Below are 23,112 nucleotides of genomic sequence, written 5' to 3' on the forward strand. Positions count from 1 at the left end.
GCACTGCTCCGCGAAGCGCAAGAAGTATGAATACCCTCCCTCACTTCTGCAGAGGCCTTATCACCGTAAATGCGGCACAGCCAATGCAGACAGCAGATTGACCATGTAGCGCCTTTAAGGGCTCAGAAGCACCAATAGCGTTTGCTGGCGGAGAGTATTTAGCACCTCTGAATTTAATTTGCGAACTAAGTGCACAAGGATTTACAATGTACAATCGCTTGAAACATTTAGTCATACATCTACAGCTTGTGGTCCCTAAAACACAGTGTGTTGAATGATTGGCAGACAAACGCAGGGGCGGACTTTGTGATTTGGAGGCCCCAGGCAGAGGCCAGTCAAGCACATGCATATTTTTTTTAAAATGGGTTTTATAGTAAAGACACGTAATTTAACTGTAAAAATGTATTACATTTTAATGTGCCATGAACACAACCAGTCATTATGTTTTCATCTGATTGTTAAACAAATCACTTCAGAAAGAAGTATACACAGTACAGAAGAGGAGGAGGTCGTCGGGTAAGCTTGGCGTCGGGTAAGCTTGGCTTTATACATAGCTTGGGCTTTGTCGAGTAAGGCTTAAACTATGTATTTAGATTGTAGTTAGGTATTGTAGGTAGTTATCGTGGGTTGTTGTATGTAATTATTGTAGGTTAGTATTGTATTCGGCTGTGCCGGGTGTAGCACGAAGCTAGCTAGCTAACCCACCACCTGGACTAGCTGGCGAGTAGCTATTAGCAACGGTATAGTTGTTTCACGCCTGAGAGTGCCTGTAATTACGCCAGCTGGCTGCCTACAATAATTACATACAATAAATGCCTACCATTCAGTTGTTTTCTAACCTCATTGTCTGAACCGTTAACGTTAGGTAGCAAATGGCTACTGTGCTTGAAATTTAGCTAGCTTGTTGCTACCTGGATAGCTACTAGTAAACAATAGCTGGAACGACCGAGCGAACAGACGCGAACTGGCTGAGTCAATTCAGTGGCTAGCTTTGCACTTGGCTAGCTAACAGTAGCTGCTAGGGGTAAGTCATAACCTACATTTGTGTTTTTTTATTTTTTTTTTTACATATTGATAGCCCGAGTCGTTCAAGGAATTCGGGACATGGGTGACTAGTTAACGTTAGTTTGGCTCTCTCTGTGTGTTCGTGCCGTGAAAGGAGGGGTTCTTCTTTGTCTGAAAGCAATGGCTAGCTAGTTTGCTAACTATTCTAGCTAACTAACTGGCTGAATAAGTTGACGACGGACTCGCTCAAGCTGTCGGGACTAACCCACAACGTTAGACACGGACACGAACGATCTGCTTGCGTGTTGATACACTGGTGGTTTGTTGTGGCCGGCATGCTAGCTGGCTGTGGCGTCTTATGACGAGGTGCCCGGACGATTTTCACGGAATAATACTGCACCTAGTTAGCTAGCTGAATAAACTAAGTTAGTCTATTCCTGGAAAACATTGAACCGCTGTAGTTTACAACAATTATAGTTTCTGAGGTGGAAGTTGGGAGAGTTATATTTGGGGGTTGCGGTGAGGGAGGCCCCGCTCTCTCCTTTGCCAGATGTTTAGTTCATTTCATTCCGATCTCCCCTGCATTATTGTAGCCATCTGCTGCAGCCTGTCAACTATGCCTCTGCCTATCCCTGTTCTCTCCTCACCGCACAGGCTACACAAACGCCTCACACCGCGTGGCTGCTGCCTCTCTAACCTGGTGGTCCCTGCACGCACCTCCCACGTGGAGTTCCAGGTCTCAGGCAGCCTCTGGAACTGCCGTTCTGCTGCCAACAAGGCAGAGTTCATCTCAGCCTATGCTACCCTCCAGTCCCTTGACTTCTTGGCGCTGACGGAAACATGGATTACCACTGAAAACACTGCTACTCCTGCTGCTCTCTCCTCGTCTGACCATGTGTTCTCGCATACCCCGAGAGCATCTGGTCAGCGGGGTGGTGGCACAGGAATCCTCATCTCTCCCAAGTGGACATTCTCAATTTTTCCCCTGACCCATCTGTCTATCTCCTCATTTGAATTCCATGCTGTCACAGTCACTAGCCCATTTAAGCTTAATATCCTTGTCATCTATCGCCCTCCAGGTTCCCTTGGAGAGTTCATCAATGAGCTTGACGCCTTGATAAGTTCCTTTCCTGAGGATGGCTCACCCCTCACAGTTCTGGGGGATTTCAACCTCCCTACGTCTACATTTGACTCATTTCTCTCTGCCTCCTTCTTTCCACTCCTCTCCTCTTTTGACCTCACCCTCTTACCGTCCCCCCTACTCACAAGGCAGGCAATACGCTTGACCTCATCTTTACTAGATGCTGTTGTTCTACTAATCTCACTGCAACTCCCCTCCAAGTCTCCGACCACTACTTTGTATCCTTTTCTCTCTCCCTCTCCTCCAACACTACTCACTCTGCCCCTACACAGATGGTAATGCGCCGTCGCAACCTTCGCTCTCTCTCTCCCGCTACTCTCTCCTCTTCCATCCTATCATCTCTTCCCTCTGCTCAATCCTTCTCCCTCCAATCTCCTGATTCTGCCTCCTCAACCCTCCTCTCCTCCCCTTTCTGCATCCTTTGACTCTCTATGTCCCCTATCCTCCCGGCCGGCTCGGTCCACCCCTCCAGCTCCGTGGCTTGATGACTCATTGCGAGCTCACAGAACAGAGCTCCGGGCAGCTGAGCGGAAATGGAGGAAAACTAGACTCCCTGCGGACCTGGCATCTTTTCACTCCCTCCTCTCTACATTTTCTTCATCTGTTTCTGCTGCTAAGGCCACTTTCTACCACTCTAAATTCCAAGCATCTGCCTCTAACCCTAGGAAGCTCTTTACCACATTCTCCTCCCTGCTGAATCCCCCCCCCATCCTCCCTCTCTGTGGATGACTTCGTCAACCATTTTGAAAAGAAGGTTGACGACATCCGATCGTCGTTTGTTAAGTCAAATGACACTGCTGGTCCTGCTCACACTGCCCTACCCTATGCTTTGACCTCTTTCTCCCCTCTCTCTCCAGATAAAATCTTGTGACTTGTGACGGCAGGCCGCCCAACAACCTGCCCGCTTGACCCTATCCCCTCCTCTCTTCTCCAGACCATCTCCGGTGACCTTCTCCCTTACCTCACCTCGCTGATCAACTCATCCTTGACCACTGGCTATGTCCCTTCCGTCTTCAAGAGAGCGAGAGTTGCACCCCTTCTCAAAAATCCAACACTCGATCCCTCTGATGTCAACAACTACAGACCAGTATCCCTTCTCTCTTTTCTCTCCAAAACTATTGAGCGTGCCGTCTTTAGCCAACTCTCTTGCTATCTCTCTCAGAATGACCTTCTTGATCCAAACCAGTCAGGTTTCAAGACTGGTCATTCAACTGAGACTGCACTTCTCTGTGTCACGGAGGCTCTCCGCACTGCTAAAGCTAACTCTCTCTCCTCTGCTCTTGTCCTTCTAGACCTGTCTGCTGCCTTTGATACTGTGAACCATCAGATCCTCCTCTCCACCCTCTCCGAGCTGGGCATCTCCGGCGCGGCTCACTCTTGGATTGCGTCCTACCTGACCGGTCGCTCCTACCAAGTGGCGTGGCGAGAAGCTGTCTCCGCACCACGTGCTCTCACCACTTGTGTCCCCCAGGGCTCAGTTCTAGGCCCTCTCCTATTCTCGCTATACACCAAGTCACTTGGCTCTGTCATATCCTCACATGGCCTCTCCTATCATTGCTACGCTGACGACACACAACTAATCTTCTCCTTTCCCCCTTCTGATAACCAGGTGGCGAATCGCATCTCTGCATGTCTGGCAGACATATCAGTATGGATGACGGATCACCACCTCAAGCTGAACCTTGGCAAGACAGAGCTGCTCTTCCTCCCGGGGAAGGACTGCCTGTTCCATGATCTCGCCATCACGGTTGACAACTCCGTTGTGTCCTCCTCCCAGAGTGCGAAGAGCCTTGGCGTGACCCTGGACAACACCCTGTCGTTCTCTGCTAACATTAAGGCGGTGACCCGATCCTGTAGGTTCATGTTCTACAACATTCGGAGAGTACGACCCTGCCTTACACAGGAAGCGGCACAGGTCCTAATCCAGGCACTTGTCATCTCCCGTCTGGATTACTGCAACTCGCTGTTGGCTGGGCTCCCTGCCTGTGCCATTAAACCCCTACAACTCATCCAGAATGCCGCAGCCCGTCTGGTGTTCAACCTTCCCACGTTCTCTCACGTCACCCCGCTCCTCCGCACACTCCACTGGCTTCCAGTTGAAGCTCGCATCTGCTACAAGACCATGGTGCTTGCCTACGGAGCTGTGAGGGGAACGGCACCTCCGTACCTTCAGGCTCTGATCAGTCCCTACACCCAAACGAGGGCATTGCGTTCATCCACCTCTGGCCTGCTGGCTCCCTACCTCTGCGGAAGCATAGTTCCCGCTCAGCCCAGTCAAAACTGTTCGCTGCTCTGGCACCCCAATGGTGGAACAAGCTCCCTCACGACGCCAGGACAGCGGAGTCACTCACCACCTTCCGGAGACATTTGAAACCCCACCTCTTTAAGGAATACCTGGGATAGGATAAAGTAATCCTTCTACCCCCCCTTACCCCAACCCCCCAAAAAAATATATATATATTTGTAAAGTGGTTATCCCACTGGCTATAAGGTGAATGCACCTATTTGTAAGTCGCTCTGGATAAGAGCGTCTGCTAAATGACGTAAATGTAAATGTAAAGTAGGTTACTTTGGCACATTCATCCAAAAATAATTCCAGCATCCGAACAGTGCACTGTGGACCCACCAACTTTCAGCTACTTTACTTAAATTCGCAAGTGGCTGAAACCACACTATATATACACAAAAGTATGTGGACACCACTTCAAATTAGTGGATTTGGCTATTTCAGCCACACCCGTTGCTGACACACAGTCATGCAATCTCCATAGACAAACATTGGCAGTAGAATGGCCTTACTGAAGAGCTCAGTGACTTTCAACGTGGCACCGTCATAGGATGCTACCTTTCCAACAAGTCAGTTCGTCAAATTTCTGCTCTGCTAGAGCTGCCCCGGTCAACTGTAAGTGCTGTTATTGTGAAGTGGAAATGTCTAGGAGCAACACCGGCTCAGCCGCAAAGTGGTAGGCCACACAAGCTCAAAGAACGGGACCGCCGAGTGCTGAAGCGCATAGTGCGTAAAAATCTTCTGTCCTCGGTTGCAACACTCACTACAGAGTTCCAAACTGCCTCTGGAAGCAACGTCAGCACAATACAGTGAGGGAAAAAAAGTATTTGAACCCCTGCTGATTTTGTACATTTGCCCACTGACAAAGACATGATCAGTCTATAATTTTAATGGTAGGTTTACAGAGTAACAACAAAAAAAGAATGTCAAAAATGTTATAAATTGATTTGCATTTTAATGAGGGAAGTAAGTATTTGACCCCTCTGCAAAACATGACTTAGTACTTGGTGGCAAAACCCTTGTTGGCAATCACAGAGGTCAAACGTTTCTTGTAGTTGGCCACCAGGTTTGCACACATCTCAGGAGGGATTTTGTCCCACTCCTCTTTGCAGATCTTCTCCAAGTCATTAAGGTTTCGAGGCTGACGTTTGGCAACTAGAACCTTCAGCTCCCTCCACAGATTTTCTATGGGATTAAGGTCTGGAGACTGGCTAGGCCACGCCAGGACCTTAATGTGCTTCTTCTTGAGCCACTCCTTTGTTGCCTTGGCCGTGTGTTTTGGGTCATTGTCATGCTGGAATACCCATCCACGACCCATTTTCAATGCCCTGGCTGAGGGAAGGAGGTTCTCACCCAAGATTTGACGGTACATGGCCCTGTCCATCGACCCTTTGAGGCTGTGAAGTTGACCTGTCCACTTAGCAGAAAAACACCCCCAAAGCATAATGTTTCCACCTCCATGTTTGACGGTGGGGATGGTGTGCTTGGGGTCATAGGCAGCATTCCTCCTCCTCCAAACACGGCGAGTTGAGTTGATGGCAAAGAGCTCGATTTTGGTCTCATCTGACCACAACACTTTCACCCAGTTCTCCTCTGAATCATTCAGATGTTCATTGGAAAACTTCAGACGGGCATGTATATGTGCTTTCTTGAGCAGGGGGACCTTGCGGGCGCTGCAGGATTTCAGTCCTTCACGGCGTAGTGTGTTACCAATTGTTTTCTTGGTGACTATGGTCCCAGCTGCCTTGAGATCATTGACAAGATCCTCCCGTGTAGTTCTGGGCTGATTCCTCACCATTCTCATGATCATTGCAACTCCACGAGGTGAGATCTTGCATGGAGCCCCAGGCCGAGGGAGATTGACAGTTCTTTTGTGTTTCTTCCATTTGCGAATAATCGCACCAACTGTTGTCACCTTCTCACCAAGCTGCTTGGCGATGGTCTTGTAGCCCATTCCAGCCTTGTGTAGGTCTACAATCTTGTCCCTGACATCCTTGGAGAGCTTTTTGGTCTTGGCCATGGTGGAGAGTTTGGAATCTGATTAATTGATTGCTTCTGTGGACAGGTGTCTTTTATACAGGTAACAAACTGAGATTAGGAGCACTCCATTTAAGAGTGTGCTCCTAATCTCAGCTCGTTTCCTGTATAAAATACACCTGGGAGCCAGAAATCTTTCTGATTGAGAGGGGGTCAAATACTTATTTCCCTCATTAAAATGCAAATAAATTTGTAACATTTTTGACATGTGTTTTTCTGGATGTTTTTGTTGTTATTCTGTCTCTCACTGATCAAATAAACCTACCATTAAAATTATAGACTGATAATTTCTTTGTCAGTGGGCAAACGTACAAAATCAACAGGGGATCAAATACTTTTTTCCCTCACTGTAACTGTTTGTCGCGAGCTTCATGAAATGGGTTTCAATGGCCGAGCAGCCGCACACAAGCCTAAGATCACCATGCGCAATGCCAAGTGTCGGATGGAGTGGTGTAAATCTCGCAGCCATTGGACTCTGGAGCAGTGGAAACATGTTCGGGCTAGGCCTCTTAGTTCCAGTGAAGGGAAATCTTAACGCTACAGCATACAATGACGTTCTACACGATTTTCTGCTTCCAACTTTGCCATCGATAAAATGCAATTGTATTCATTGTCTGTAGCTTATGATTGCCCATACCATAACCCCACTGCCTCCAATGGGCACTCTATTCACAACGTTGACATCAGCAAACCGCTCGCCTACATGACTGGTCTGTGGTTGTGAGGCCGGTTGGACGTACTGCCAAATTCTCTAAAATGACATTGGAGGCAGTTTATGGTAGATAAATTAACTTTAAATTCTCTGGCAACAGCTCTGGTGGACATTCCTGCAGTCAGCATGCCAATTGCACACTCCCTCAAAACTTGAGACATCTGTGGCATCGTGTTGTGTGACAAAACTGCACATTTTAGTGGCCTTTTATTGTCCCCAGCACAAGGTGCACCTGTGTAATGATCCTGCTGTTTAATCAGCTTCTTAATATGCCACACCTGTCAGGTGGATGTATTATCTTGGTAAAGGAGAAATGCTCACTAACAGGGATGTAAACAAATTTGTGCACAGAATTTGAGAGAAATAAGCTTTTTGTTCATATGGGAAATGTCTGGGATCTTTTATTTCAGCTCATGAAACATGGGACCAACACTTTACATGTTGCGTTTGTATTTTTGTTCAGTGCACATGTTCTCTGCCTCAACGACGATGGCAGTATTATCAGCAGCACCTGTTTTTTTAAATAAAGACATTTGTTAACTTAGGTCATTTTTCTGTTAAAATTAATATTGTGTTTATTTTTCCTTTCTCTGCTCTGCTCTGAAAGCGCCTTATTGCTACAGCTTAATTTAACAATGCACTGGAATAGTTCATTATGAACCAGTCTATGGGTGATTAATGACACTTGTTTCTACTACTGTGAGGAAAACTTGGATTATATTAATATCGATTTGAAATATACTGTATGTATCCATCTTTGGTGAAGTTTTCCCTAAATGCTTATGACAAATCCAGCTCCAAAACCAGCCATAGCCAAGCCATCTGGCTAATCTTTTGAATATGTGTAGTTAAAAAAACCAGCAGCAACATTTGACATTTTAGTCATTTAGCAGACGCTCTCATCCAGAGCGATTTACAGTTAGTACATTCATCTTAAACTACCTAGGTGGGACAACCACATATCACCGTCTTAGTAAGTACGTTTTTCCTCAATAAAGTAGCTATCAGCAAAGTCAGAGCTAGTAAGGGAGAGAAAAGTCTAGTGCCAGTGTTAGTTCACAAAAGGGGGGTAGGGTTTCAGATGTTTTCGGAAGATGGGCAGGGACTCTGCTGTCCTAGCTCCAGTGGGAAGCTGGTTCCACAATTGGGGGGACAGGACAGAGAAGAGCTTGGACTAGGCTGAGCAGGAGCTGCCCTCCCGTAGGGGTGGGAAGGCCAAGAGACCAGAGGTGGCAGAACGGAGTGCTCGGGTTAGGGTGTAGCGTTTGAGCATAGCCTGAAGGTAGGGAGGGGCTATTCCTCTTGCTGCTCCGTAGGCAAGTACCATGGTCTTGTAGTGGATGCGAGCTTCGACTGGAAGCCAGTGAAGAATGCTGAGGAGCGGGGTGACATGGGAGAACTTGGGAAGGTTGAACACCAGGTGGGCTGCTGTCAAGGTGACGTGTATGCGGGAAACGAAGTCAAGCGCAGGACACCGAACTACTGGCAGAATGTACTTTACTTAACACAGTAAAGAAAGTACAAAACAAACCTCCAAACAGGGAGGAACAAATAACGCATACAACCAGCACTGCCGACCTAACGGAAAACAATCACACACAATAACCAATGAGAGACAGGGGTTTATAAAGGGAATACAATATAACATAATGGGAAACAGGTGCAAACAATCAGGACAAACTAGACAAACACCGAAACATAGATCGGTGGCAGCTAGTACTCCGGGGACGACGAAAGCCGAAGCCTGCCCGAGCAAGGAGGAGGGGCAGCCTCGGCTGATTCCGTGACATTACCCCCCTGATGCGCGGCTCCAGCCGTGCGCCGACCCCGGCCTCAGGGACGGCCAGGAGGACGCGGAGCAGGGCGAGTCAGATGACTCCGGTGGAAGTCCCTCAACATGGAGGGATCTAGGATGTCCCTCCTAGGGACCCAGCACCGTTCCTCCGGACCGTACCCCTCCCACTCCACGAGATACTGCAGGCCCCCCATCCGACGCCTCGAATCCAAGATGGAACGGACTGAGTACGCCGGAGCCCCCTCGATGTCCAATGGGGGCGGAGGAGCCTCTCGTATCTCATTCTCCTGGAGTGGACCAGCCACCACTGGCCTGAAGAGAGACACATGGAACGAGGGGTTAATGCAGTAATTAATGGGCAGTTGTAACCTATAGCATACCTCGTTCAATCTCCTCAGGACTTTAAACGGCCCCACAAACCGCCGACCCAGCCTCCGGCAGGGCAGGCGAAGGGGCAGGTTTCGGGTCGAGAGCCAGACCCGATCTCCCGGTGCATACACCGGAGCCTCACTGCGGTGGCGATCGGCGCTCGCCTTTTGCCGCCTGATAGCCCGCTGCAGATGGACATGCGCAGCGTTCCAGGTTTCTTCCGAGGGCCGAAACCACTCGTCCACCGCAGGGGCTTCGATCTGGCTCTGATGCCAAGGTGCCAGGACCGGCTGATAACCTAGCACACACTGGAAAGGCGTAAGGTTAGTGGAGGAGTGGCGGAGTGAGTTTTGGGCTATCTCTGCCCAGGGAATATATCCTGACCACTCCTCCTGCCGGTCCTGGCAATAGGACCTCAGAAACCTACCCACATCCTGGTTCACCCTCTCCACCTGCCTTTACTCTCTGGGTGAAAACCTGAGGTAAGGCTAATCGAGACCCCCAGACGTTCCATAAACGTCCTCCAGACTCTAGAGGTGAACTGGGGACCCCGATCAGACACTATATCCTCAGGCACCCCGTAGTGCCGGAAAACGTGTGTGAACAGGGCGTCAGCAGTTTGTAGAGCAGTAGGGAGACCTGGCATAGGAATGAGACGGCAGGCCTTCGAAAACCGATCCACAACGACCAAGATCGTCGTGTTCCCCTGGGAGGGGGGAAGGTCCATGACAAAATCCACCGATAGGTGAGACCACGGCCATTGTGGAACGGGTAGGGGTTGTAACTTCCCTCTGGGCAGGTGTCTAGGCGCCTTACACTGGGCACACACCGAGCAGGAGGAAACATAAACCCTCACGTCCTTAGCTAAAGTGGGCCACCAGTACTTCCCACTAAGGCAGTGCACTGTCCGACCAATACCAGGATGACCAGAGGAGGGTGACATGTGAGCCCAATATATCAATAGATCGCGAACCTCGAGCGGCACGTACCTCCGAACCTCTGGACACTGTGGGGGAGTAGGATCGGTACGTAACGCCCGCTCGATGTCCGCATCAACCTTCCACACCACCGGTGCCACCAGACAAGACTCCGGGAGTATGGGAGTGGGCTCAATGGACCTCTCCTCTGTGTCATATAGTCGGGACAGGGCGTCTGCCTTAGCATTCTGTGACCCTGGTCTATAGGTGAGCTTAAATACAAATCGGGAGAGAAACATAGACCACCTTGCCTGGTGAGGGTTCAGCCTCCTCGCTGCCCGGATGTACTCCAGGTTACGATGGTCAGTCAGAATGAGAAAAGGGTGTTTAGCCCCCTCAAGCCAATGCCTCCACACCTTCAGGGCCTGAACCACAGCCAACAGCTCCCTGTCCCCCACGTCATAATTGCGCTCCGCCGGACTGAGCTTCTTAGAATAGAAAGCACAGGGGCAGAGTTTTGGTGGCATACCCGAGCGCTGAGACAGCACAGCGCCGATCCCAGCCTCGGACGCATCCACCTCAACTTGGAACGCCAAAGAGGGATCCGGATGTGCCAGCACCGGAGCCGAGGTAAACAGGTCCTTCAGATGTCTAAACGCCCTGTCCGCCTCAGCCGACCACTGCAGACGCACCGGACCCCCTTTAGCAGGGAGGTAATGGTGAGCTGCTACCTGTCCAAAGCCCCAGATAAACCTCCGGTAGTAATTGGCAAAACCCAAGAACCGCTGCACTTCCTTCACCGTGGTGGGAGTCTGCCAATTACGCACGGCAGAAACGCAGTCAATCTCCATCTCCACCCCTGACGCGGACAACCGATGTCCCAAGAAGGAGATGGACTCCAGGAAGAACAGACATTTCTCCGCCTTCGCATACAGGTCATGCTCTAACAGTCTACCAAGCACTCGACGCACCAGGGACACATGCTCGGCTCGTGTAGCGGAGTATATTAGAATGTCATCAATATACACCACTACACCCTGTCCATGCAAGTCCCGGAAAATCTCGTCCACAAATGATTGGAAGACTGAAGGAGCATTCATTAAACCGTATGGCATGACGAGGTACTCATAGTGACCCGAGGTGGTACTGAATGCTGTCTTCCACTCATCTCCCTCCCTAATGCGCACCAGGTTGTACGCGCTCCTGAGATCCAATTTTGTGAAGAATCGCACCCCGTGTAATGACTCCGTCATACTAGCAATCAGAGGGAGAGGATAGCTGTATTTGATTGTGATCTGATTGAGACCACGGTAATCAATACACGGGCGTAAACCCCCATCCTTCTTCTTAACAAAAAAGAAACTCGAGGACGCAGGGGAAGTGGACGGCCGTATGTATCCCTGTCTCAGAGATTCGGTGACGTATGTCTCCATAGCCGCCGTCTCCTCCTGAGACAGAGGATACACATGACTCTGGGAAGCGCAGCGCCTACTTGGAGGTCTATCGCACAATCCCCCTGTCGATGAGGTGGTAATTGAGTCGCCTTCTTTTTACAGAAGGCGAGTGCCAAATCGGCATACTCAGGTGGAATGTGCATGGTGGGAACTTGGTTCGGGCTTTCCACCGTCGTTGCCCCTACGGAAACATCTACACAGCGCCTGAAACACTGATCAAACCATCCCTTGAGAGCTCTCTGTTGCCATGAAATGTTGGGGTCATGAGATGTTAACCAGGGAAGCCCCAACACCATGGGAAACGCAGGAGAATCAATCAAATACAAACGTAGTATCTCCTCATGACCCTCCTGCGTTTTCATCCTGAGCGGCGCTGTGACTTCCCTAATCAATCCTGACCCCAAAGGGCGGCTATCTAGGGCATGGATGGGGAAGGGCACATCAACAGGTACAATAGGAATCCCTAACTTATAGGTGAATTGGCGATCGATAAAATTCCCAGCTGCGCCTGAATCTACTAGTGCCTTATGCTGGGAGTGAGGAGAAACCTCGGGAAACACAACTTTAATACACATATGCTCAACAGAGAGCTCTGGGTGAGTTGGGTGCCTACTCACCTGGAATGACTCATCAGTGCGCTGCCTACCGCCTCGATTCCTAGGAGACCCTCCCCAGCACCGACCAGCAGTGTGTCCTCTGCGGCCACAGTTGGTGCAGGTGACGGCCTCCCTCCTGGTCTCTCTCCTGGTCTCCCTAGCACCAGTGCTGGGGGATGGAATGGACGGCCCTGAATCCGGACGTCCGCGGGTAGCCAACGGGGTATCCAGGCGAATTGACATGTCCACCAGTTGGTCGAAGCTGAGGTTGGTGTCCCTGCAGGCCAATTCCCGACGCACGTCCTCCCTCAGGCTGCATCTGTAGTGGTCGATGAGGGCCCTCTCATTCCATCCCGCGTTGGCAGCCAGCGTCCGGAAGTCCAGCGCGAACTCCTGTGCGCTCCTCCTCCCCTGTCTAAGGTGGAATAGACGCTCACCCGCCGCTTTACCCTCTGGTGGATGATCGAATACTGCCCTGAAGCGGCGGGTGAACTCCGCATAGTTGACAGTAGCGGCGTCTATACCCCCCCACTCGGCATTGGCCCACTCCAGCGCCTTGCCGACAGACAGGAGATGAGGGCGGACACGCTCTCGTATCCCGAGGGCACTGGGTGGATGGTTGCTAGGTAGAGTTCAACCTGGAGCAGGAAACCCTGACACCCGGCCGCTGTGCCATCATAAGCCCTTGGGAGCGAGAGCCGAATCCCACTGGACCCCGGAGGTGAAGCGATGGGCATCGCCGATGGTGGTGGTATCGTTGGAGAAGGCGTAGGCAGACCCTCTCTTTCCCATCGCCCAATAGTGCTCACCACCTGTTCCATGGTGGTGCCGAGAGCCTGGATCATGGCCGCTTGGTGTTCGACCCGTTCCTCCATTGATCCAGCTGGCACCTCCGCTCCTGCTGACTCCATGAGTGGTGTGTGATTCTGTCAAGGTGACGTGTAGGCGGGAAACGAAGTCAAGCGCAGGACACCGAACTACTGGCAGAACGTACTTTACTTAACACAGTAAAGAAAGTACAAAACAAACCTCCAAACAGGGAGGAACAAATAACGCATACAACCAGCACTGCCGACCTAACGGAAAACAATCACACACAATAACCAATGAGAGACAGGGGTTTATAAAGGGAATACAATATAACATAATGGGAAACAGGTGCAAACAATCAGGACAAACTAGACAAACACCGAAACATAGATCGGTGGCAGCTAGTACTCCGAGGACGACGAACGCCGAAGCCTGCCCGAGCAAGGAGGAGGGGCAGCCTCGGCTGATTCTGTGACAGCTGCAGTGTTCTGGATAAAATGCAGGGGTTTGATGGCACAAGCGGGGAGCCCAGCCAACAGCTAGTTGCAGTATTCCAGACCGGAGATGACAAGTGCCTGGATTAGGACCTGCACCGCTTCCTGTGTGAGGTAGAGTCGTACTCTATGGATGTTGTAGAACATGAACCTGCAGGAGTGATTCACTGCTTTGATGTTTGCAGATGTTTGCAGGTCATGCCAAGGTTCTTTGCACTCTGGGAGGGGGACACCGTGGAGTTGTCAACCGTGATTGAGAGGTCTTGGAGGAAGAGCAGCTCCGTCCTTTCGAAGTTGAGCTTGAGGTGGTGGGACTACATCCAAACTGAGATTGTTGCCAGGCACGCAGATATGCGTGTCGCCACCTGGGTGTCAGAAGGGTGGAAGGAGAAAAGTAGTTGAGTGTCGTCCGCATAGCAATGATAGGAGAGACCATGTGAGGATATGACAGAGCCTAGTAACTTGGTGTATAGAGAGAAGAGGAGAGGGCCTAAAACCGAGCCCTGAGGACACCAGTAGTGAGAGTACATGGTTTGACACAGATCCTCTCCACGTCACCTGGTAGGAGCGGCCTGCCAGGTAGGATGCAATCCAAGAGTATGCAGAGCCTGAGACGCCCAGCCCTGAGAGGGTGGAGAGGAGGATCTTAAGGTTCACAATGTCAAAGGCAGTGGATAGATATAGGAGGGTGAGAACAGAGGAGAGAGATTCAGCTTTGGCAGTGCAGAGAGCCCCCGTGACACATAAAGAGCAATCTCAGTTGAGTGACGCATCTCGAAGCCTGACTGGTTACGGTTAAGAAGATCGTTCAGAGAGAGATAGTGAGAGAGTTGGTCAGAGACAGCACCCTCATGTGTTTTTGGAAAGAAACGTTTTTGACGTCGGAGGAGTCGAGTGTTGGTTTTTTGAGGACAGGAGCGATTCGGGCCATTTTGAAGTCAGAGGGGACGCAGCCAGTGGTCAGGGATGAGTTGATGAGGGAAGTGAGGAATGGGAGATCTCCAGAGATGGTCTAAGGAAGAGAGGAGGGGATGGGGTTGAGCAGGCAGGTTGTCAGGTGGCCGAACTTCACTAGTTGCAGGATTTCATCTGCAGAGAGGGGAGAAAGAGTTCAAGGCGTAGGGTAGTTCTGTGTGAGTGGGACCAGTGGACTCAATAGGCTGAGTGAATGAGGAGCGTATGTTGTCAACCTTCTTTTCAAAGTGCTTGACAAAGTCGTCTGCAGAGAGGGAGGAGGGAGGGTGGGAGGATTAAGGGGGAGGGGAAGGTGGAAAATAGTTTCCTAAGGTTAGAAATTTAGAATGATAGAAAGTGGCTTTAGCAGCGGATACAGAGGAAAAGAAGGTAGAGAGGAGGGAGTAAAATTATGACATGTCCTCTATACATTTAGTTTTCCACAATTTTCACTCAGCTGCCCGCAGCTCTGTTCTGTAAGCTCACAATGACTCACACAGCCACGGAGCAGGAGGGGAGGTGTCACGCCCTGACATAGAGTTTGCTAGTTGGTTTGGTCAGGGTGTGAATATCTATGTATGTGAATATCTATGTTTTGTATTTCTATGTTGGCCGGGTGTGGTTCCCAATAAGAGGCAGCTGTCGATTGTTGTCTCTGATTGGGGATCATACTTAGGTAGCCATGTTACCTACCTGTTTTGTGGGATCTTGTTTCTGTGTGTTTATCTTGTTTGATGTTAGCCTGTAGAACTTCACGTTATGTTGCTTTTGTTGTTTTGTTCGGTGTTTATTTCAATAAACGAACATGTACGCATACCACGCTGCACCTTGGTCCAATCCTGTACTCAACGAACGTGACAGAAGATCCCACCACCAACGGACCAAGCAGCGTGCCCAGGAGGAGCAAACACCCTGGACACAGGTGGGGAAGATGTGGTCTTGGGAGGAGATTTTTGCAGGTAAAGGACCCTGGGCGTAGGTAGAAGCCCAGGTAGGAGAGGATCAACGGCGACGCCAACGGTGCTGACCGCTAAGGAAGCCCGAGAGGCAACCCCAATATTTTTTTTTTTTTTTGTGGGGGCACACGGGGTGGTTGGCTAAGCAGCAGGAGGCTCGGAGAGACCTGCAGATTAGCACTCTGATAGAAGAGGCAACCACCTTACGGGGGCTGATCGCGAAGATAGAGCAGGAGAGCTCCTTTCAAAAGGAGGCGCTGCAGGAGGCCCTTAGGGAGAAGGAGTCAATGGTTGCACAGGGAGAGGAGCTGGCCAGGCAACAAGAGAAGCTGAGAAATTAACCCTCCAGCAGAGAGTTAAGTCGTTAGAGCAGAGGTTAGCAGAGCCAGCTACCCGCACTCGCTGTAAGGAGCGTGTGTTCATTGTGGAACCAGGTTATGCGGAGGACGCACTGTGTCGCCAGTGTGCCTTCACAGCCCAGTGCGTCCTGTGCCAGCGCCCCGCACGTGCCGTGAGAAAGTGGGCATCCAGCCAGGACGGGTTGTGCCAGCTTTACACTCCAGACCTTCAGTGCGCCTCCACGGTCCAGTATATCCTACGCCGGTTCTACGCACTGTGTCACCAGTGCGCCGCCCCAGCCCGGTACGGCCCGTACCTGCTCCTCGCACCAAACCAGTGGTGCGTGTATCCAGTTCGGTACGGCCCGTTCCTGCTCCTCGCACCAAACCAGAGGTGCGTGTATCCAGCCCGGTACGGCCCGTACCTGCTCCCCGCACCAAATCAGTGGTGCGTGTATCCAGTCCGGTACGGCCCGTACCTGCTCCCCGCACCAAACCAGTGGTGCGTGTCGCCAGCCCGGTGTCACCAGCCCGGTGTCACCAGTGTGCCTCCCCAGCCCGGTACGGCCCGTACCTGCTCCTCGCACCAAACCAGTGGTGCGTGTATCCAGTTCGGTACGGCCTGTGCCTGCTCCTCGCACCAAACCAGAGGTGCGTGTATCCAGCCCGGTACGGCCCGTACCTGCTCCCCGCACCAAACCAGTGGTGCGTGTCGCCAGCCCGGTGTCACCAGTGCGCCTCCCCAGCCCGGTACGGCCCGTACCTGCTCCCCGCACCAAACCAGTGGTGCGTGTATCCAGTCCTGTACGGCCCATACCTGCTCCCCGCACCAAACCAGTGGTGCGTGTATCGAGTCCAGTACAGCCCGTACCTGCTCCCCGCACCAAACCAGTGGTGCGTGTCTCCAGTCCGGTACGGCTCGTGCCTACTCCCCGCACCAAACCAGTGGTGCGTGTTGCCAGCCCGGTACGCCCCGTACCTGCTCCCCACACCAAACCAGTGGTGCGTGTATCCAGTCCTGTACGGCCCGTACCTGCTCCCCGCACCAAACCAGTGGTGCGTGTCGCCAGCCCGGTACGCTCTGTACCTGCTCCCCGCACCAAACCAGTGGTGCGTGTCTCCAGTCCGGCACGGCCCGTGCCTGCTCCTCGCAACAGACCAGTGGTGAGTGTCTCCAGCCCGGCGCGGCCCGTGCCTGCTCATCGCACCAGACTAGTGGTGCGTGTTCCCAGCCCGGTACGGCTGGAGCCAGAGCAGTCCGCTCAACCGGTGCCTAGTCCAGCTCCGGTTAGCTGCTCCACTCCAGTGCCAGAGCAGTCTGCTCCACCGGTGCCCAGTCCAGCTCCGGTCAGCTGCTCCAGTCTAGAGCCAGTGTGTCCTGTGCCAGCGCCCCGCACGTGCCGTGTGAAAGTGGTCATCCAGCCAGGACGGGTTGTGACAGCTTTACGCTCCAGACCTTCAGTGCGCCTCCACGGTCCAGTATATCCTGCGCCGGTTCTACGCACTGTGTCACCAGTGCGCCGCCCCAGCCCGGTACGGCCCGTACCTGCTCCTCGCACCAAACCAGTGGTGCGTGTATCCAGCCCGGTACGGCCCGTACCTGCTCCCCGCACCAAACCAGTGGTGCGTGTATCCAGTCCGGTACGGCCCGTACCTGCTCCCCGCACCAAACCAGTGGTGCGTGTCGCCAGCCCGGTGTCACTAGCCCGGTGTCACCAGTGCGCCTCCCCAGCCCGGTACGGCCCGTACCTGCTCCTCGCACCAAACCAGTGGTGCGTGTATCCAGTTCGGTACGGCCTGTGCCTGCTCCTCGCACCAAACCAGAGGTGCGTGTATCCAGCCCGGTACGGCCCGTAACTACTCCCCGCACCAAACCAGTGGTGCGTGTCGCCAGCCCGGTATCACCAGCCCGGTGTCACCAGTGCACCTCCCCAGCCCGGTACGGCCCGTACCTGCTCCCCGCACCAAACCAGTGGTGCGTGTATCGAGTCCAGTACAGCCTGTACCTGCTCCCCGCACCAAACCAGTGGTGCGTGTCTCCAGTCCGGTACGGCCCGTGCCTGCTCCCCGCACCAAACCAGTGGTGCGTGTTGCCAGCCCGGTACGCCCCGTACCTGATCCCCGCACCAAACCAGTGGTGCGTGTATCCAGTCCTGTACGGCCCGTACCTGCTCCCCGCACCAAACCAGTGGTGCGTGTCGCCAGCCCGGTACGCCCTGTACCTGCTCCCCGCACCAAACCAGTGGTGCGTGTCTCCAGTCCGGCACGGCCCGTGCCTGCTCCTCGCACCAGACCAGTGGTGAGTGTCTCCAGCCCGGCGCGGCTCGTGCCTGCTCATCGCACCAGACTAGTGGTGCGTGTCCCCAGCCCGGTACGGCTGGAGCCAGAGCAGTCCGCTCCACCGGTGCCTAGTCCAGCTCCGGTCAGCTGCTCCACTCCAGTGCCAGAGCAGTCTGCTCCACCGGTGCCCAGTCCAGCTCCGGTCAGCTGCTCCAGTCTAGAGCCAGAGCAGTCCGCTCCACCGGGATCCAGTTCAGCTCTGGTCAGCGGCTCAACTCCAGTGACAGAGCAGTCCGCTTTACCGGTGCCTAGTCCTGTCCCGTTCAGCTGCTCCAGTCCAGAGCCAGAGCAGTCCGCTCCACCGGGGTCCAGTTCAGCTCCGGTCAGCGGCTCCATTCCAGAACCAGACGTCAACCCCTCTCCAGGGTTGGGGCCTCCCACACCAGGGTCCAGACAGGGCTTGTTGCATCGCGGGGGGATTGCCGGTCCAGGCCCAGACGTCAGCCCCTCTCCAGGGTCGGGGCCTCCCACACCAGGGTCCAGACAGGGCATGGTGCATCGTGGGAGGACTGAGAGGGGAAGCATCGCGCCGAGGTCCAGACCGGACCAGGGGTGCAACGGGGAGGCAGAAAGGGAGAGGACGTCACTGCTCGGAGCCGGAGCCGCCACCGAGGCTAGATTCTCACCCGGACCCTCCCCTGTTAAGTTAGGTTATGCGGCCAGAGTCCGCACCTTTGGGGGGGGTACTGTCACACCCTGACATAGAGTTCGCTAGTTGGTTTTGTCAGGGTGTGAATATCTATGTATGTGAATATCTATGTTTTGTATTTCTATGTTAGCCGGATGTGGTTCCAAATCAGAGGCAGCTGTCGATCGTTGTCTCTGATTGGGGATCATACTTAGGTAGCCATGTTACCTACCTGTTTTGTGGGATCTTGTTTCTGTGTGTTTGGCTTGTTTGATGTTAGCCTGTAGAACTTCACGTTACGTTGCTTTTGTTGTTTTGTTCGGTGTTTATTTCAATAAACGAACATGTACGCATACCATGCTGCACCTTGGTCCAATCCTGTACTCAACGAATGTGACAGGAGGGCCGAGCTGGCCGGGAGGAAACGGGACAGGGCGAGTCATAGGATGCGGAAAGGGAGGAGAGTAGGGTCGAAGAGGCAGAATCAAGAGACAGGAGGGAGAAGGATTTAGCAGAAGGGAGAAATGATAGGATAGAAGAGGAGAGAGTAATGGGAGAGAGAGATCGAATCTTATTAATGTAAAGTGTTCACATACCATTTCAAATATTACTGTCAAACAGTATTTTTAATTGTCATGAGATGTTAGATTTTTCCCTTTCATACTGCAGTGTGTGATCTAATGCAATCCGGGAAATGTATTTTTATAGACAACCCACAACACGTTCTTAGAATATTCATAGACCACTGTAATTATTTAAAATAGTTTGAGGAGAATGTGTTTTAACAATTAAATGTTTCAACCGTATGCTACATCGCATTGGTAACATTTACATTACATTTACGTCATTTAGCAGACGCTCTTATCCAGAGCGACCTACAAATTGGTGCGTTCACCTTATAGCCAGTGGGATAACCACTTTATAATTTTTTTTATATATATATTTTTTTTATATATATTTTTTTTTTGGGGGGGGGGTAGAAGGATTACTTTATCCTATCCCAGGTATTCCTTAAAGAGGTGGGGTTTCAAATGTCTCCGGAAGGTGGTGAGTGACTCCGCTGTCCTGGCGTCGTAATGGAGCTTGTTCCACCATTGGGGTGCCCGAGCAGCGAACAGTTTTGACTGGGCTGAGCGGGAACTGTGCTTCTGCAGAGGTAGGGGAGCCAGCAGGCCAGAGGTGGATGAACGCAATGCCCTCGTTTGGGTGTAGGGACTGATCAGAGCCTGAAGGTACGGAGGTGCGGTTCCCCTCACAGCTCCGTAGGCAAGCACCATGGTCTTGTAGCAGATGCGAGCTTCAACTGGAAGCCAGTGGAGTGTGTGGAGGAGCGGGGTGACGTGAGAGAACTTGGGAAGGTTGAACACCAGACGGGCTGCGGCATTCTGGATGAGTTGTAGGGGTTTAATGGCACAGGCAGGGAGCCCAGTCAACAGCGAGTTGCAGTAATCCAGACGGGAGATGACAAGTGCCTGGATTAGGACCTGTGCCGCTTCCTGTGTAAGGCAGGGTCGTACTCTCCGAATGTTGTAGAGCATGAATCTACAGGATCGGGTCACCGCCTTGATGTTAGCGGAGATCGACAGGGTGTTGTCCAGGGTCACGCCAAGGCTCTTCGCACTCTGGGAGGAGGACACAACGGAGTTGTCAACCGTGATGGCGAGATCATGGAACGGGCAGTCCTTCCCCGGGAGGAAGAGCAGCTCCGTCTTGCCAAGGTTCAGCTTGAGGTGGTGATCCGTCATCCATACTGATATGTCTGCCAGACATGCAGAGATGCGATTCGCCACCTGGTTATCAGAAGGGGGAAAGGAGAAGATTAGTTGTGTGTCGTCAGCATAGCAATGATAGCAGAGGCCATGTGAGGATATGACAGAGCCAAGTGACTTGGTGTATAGCGAGAATAGGAGAGGGCCTAGAACTGAGCCCTGGGGGACACCAGTGGTGAGAGCACGTGGTGCGGAGACAGCTTCTCGCCATGCCACTTGGTAGGAGCGACCGGTCAGGTAGGACGCAATCCAAGAGTGAGCCGCGCCGGAGATGCCCAGCTCGGAGAGGGTGGAGAGGAGGATCTGATGGTTCACAGTATCAAAGGCAGCAGACAGGTCTAGAAGGACAAGAGCAGAGGAGAGAGAGTTAGCTTTAGCAGTGCGGAGAGCCTCCGTGACACAGAGAAGAGCAGTCTCAGTTGAATGACCAATCTTGGAACCTGACTGGTTTGGATCAAGAAGGTCATTCTGAGAGAGATAGCAAGAGAGTTGGCTAAAGACGGCACGCTCGAGTTTTGGAGAGAAAAGAAAGAAGGGATACTGGTCTGTAGTTGTTGACATCAGAGGGATCGAGTGTTGGTTTTTTGAGAAGGGGTGCAACTCTCGCTCTCTTGAAGACGGAAGGGACATAGCCAGCGGTCAAGGATGAGTTGATGAGCGAGGTGAGGTAAGGGAGAAGGTCACCGGAGATGGTCTGGAGAAGAGAGGAGGGGATAGGGTCAAGCGGGCAGGTTGTTGGGCGGCCTGCCGTCACAAGTCGCAAGATTTCATCTGGAGAGAGAGGGGAGAAAGAAGTCAAAGCATAGGGTAGGGCAGTGTGAGCAGGACCAGCAGTGTCATTTAACTTAACAAACGAGGATCGGATGTCGTCAACCTTCTTTTCAAAAAGGTTGACGAAGTCACCCACAGAGAGGGAGGGGGGAGGATTCAGCAGGGAGGAGAAGGTGGCAAAGAGCTTCCTAGGGTTAGAGGCAGATGCTTGGAATTTACAGTGGTAGAAAGTGGCTTTAGCAGCAGAAACAGATGAAGAAAATGTAGAGAGGAGGGAGTGAAAAGATGCCAGGTCCGCAGGGAGTCTAGTTTTCCTCCATTTCCGCTCGGCTGCCCAGAGCCCTGTTCTGTGAGCTCGCAATGAGTCGTCAAGCCACGGAGCAGGAGGGGAGGACCGAGCCGGCCGGGAGGATAGGGGACATAGAGAGTCAAAGGATGCAGAAAGGGAGGAGAGGAGGGTTGAGGAGGCAGAATCAGGAGATTGAAGGGAGAAGGATTGAGCAGAGGGAAGAGATGATAGGATGGAAGAGGAGAGAGTAGCGGGAGAGAGAGAGCGAAGGTTGCGACGGCGCATTACCATCTGAGTAGGGGCAGAGTGAGTAGTGTTGGAGGAGAGCGAGAGAGAAAAGGATACAAAGTAGTGGTCGGAGACTTGGAGGGGAGTTGCAGTGAGATTAGTAGAAGAACAGCATCTAGTAAAGATGAGGTCAAGCGTATTGCCTGCCTTGTGAGTAGGGGGGGACGGTGAGAGGGTGAGGTCAAAAGAGGAGAGGAGTGGAAAGAAGGAGGCAGAGAGAAATGAGTCAAAGGTAGACGTAGGGAGGTTGAAGTCACCCAGAACTGTGAGGGGTGAGCCATCCTCAGGAAAGGAACTTGTCAAGCTCATTGATGAACTCTCCAAGGAAACCTGGAGGGCGATAAATGAAAAGGAAATGTTAAGCTTGAATGGGCTAGTGACTGTGACAGCATGGAATTCAAATGAGGAGATAGACAGATGGGTCAGGGGAAAAAGAGAGAATGTCCACTTGGGAGAGATGAGGATTCCTGTGCCACCACCCCGCTGACCAGATGCTCTCGGGTATGCGAGAACACATGGTCAGACGAGGAGAGAGCAGTAGGAGTAGCAGTGTTTTCAGTGGTAATCCATGTTTCCGTCAGCGCCAAGAAGTCAAGGGACTGGAGGGTAGCATAGGCTGAGATTAACTCTGCCTTGTTGGCCGCAGAACGGCAGTTCCAGAGGCTGCCGGAACTCGTGCGTGCAGGGACCACCAGGTTAGAGAGGCAGCAGCCACGCGGTGTGAGGCGTTTGTATAGCCTGTGCGGAGAGGAGAGAACAGGGATAGACAGAGGCATAGTTGACAGGCTACAGAAAATGGCTACAATAATGCAAAGGAGATCGGAATGAAATGAACTAAACATCTGGGGAAAGCGAGAGAGCGGGGCCTCCCTCACTTACGTTTCACTGAAACACCCAAATATAACTCTCCCAACTTCCACCTCAGAAACTATAATTGTTGTAAACTACAGCGGTTCAATGTTTTCTAGGAATAGACTAACTTAGTTTATTCAGCTAGCTAACTTGGTACAGTATTCTTCCGTGAAAACCGTCCAGGGCACCTAGTCATATGACGCCACAGCCAACTAGCATGCCGGCCTCCAACAACACTGTTTAGCACCAATACTCTGCCACAACAAACCACCAGTGTGTCAACATGCCAAGCAGATCATTCGTGTCCATG

Source organism: Coregonus clupeaformis, chromosome 7, assembly GCF_020615455.1.
Source record: "Coregonus clupeaformis isolate EN_2021a chromosome 7, ASM2061545v1, whole genome shotgun sequence".
Classification (NCBI taxonomy): Eukaryota; Metazoa; Chordata; class Actinopteri; order Salmoniformes; family Salmonidae; genus Coregonus; species Coregonus clupeaformis.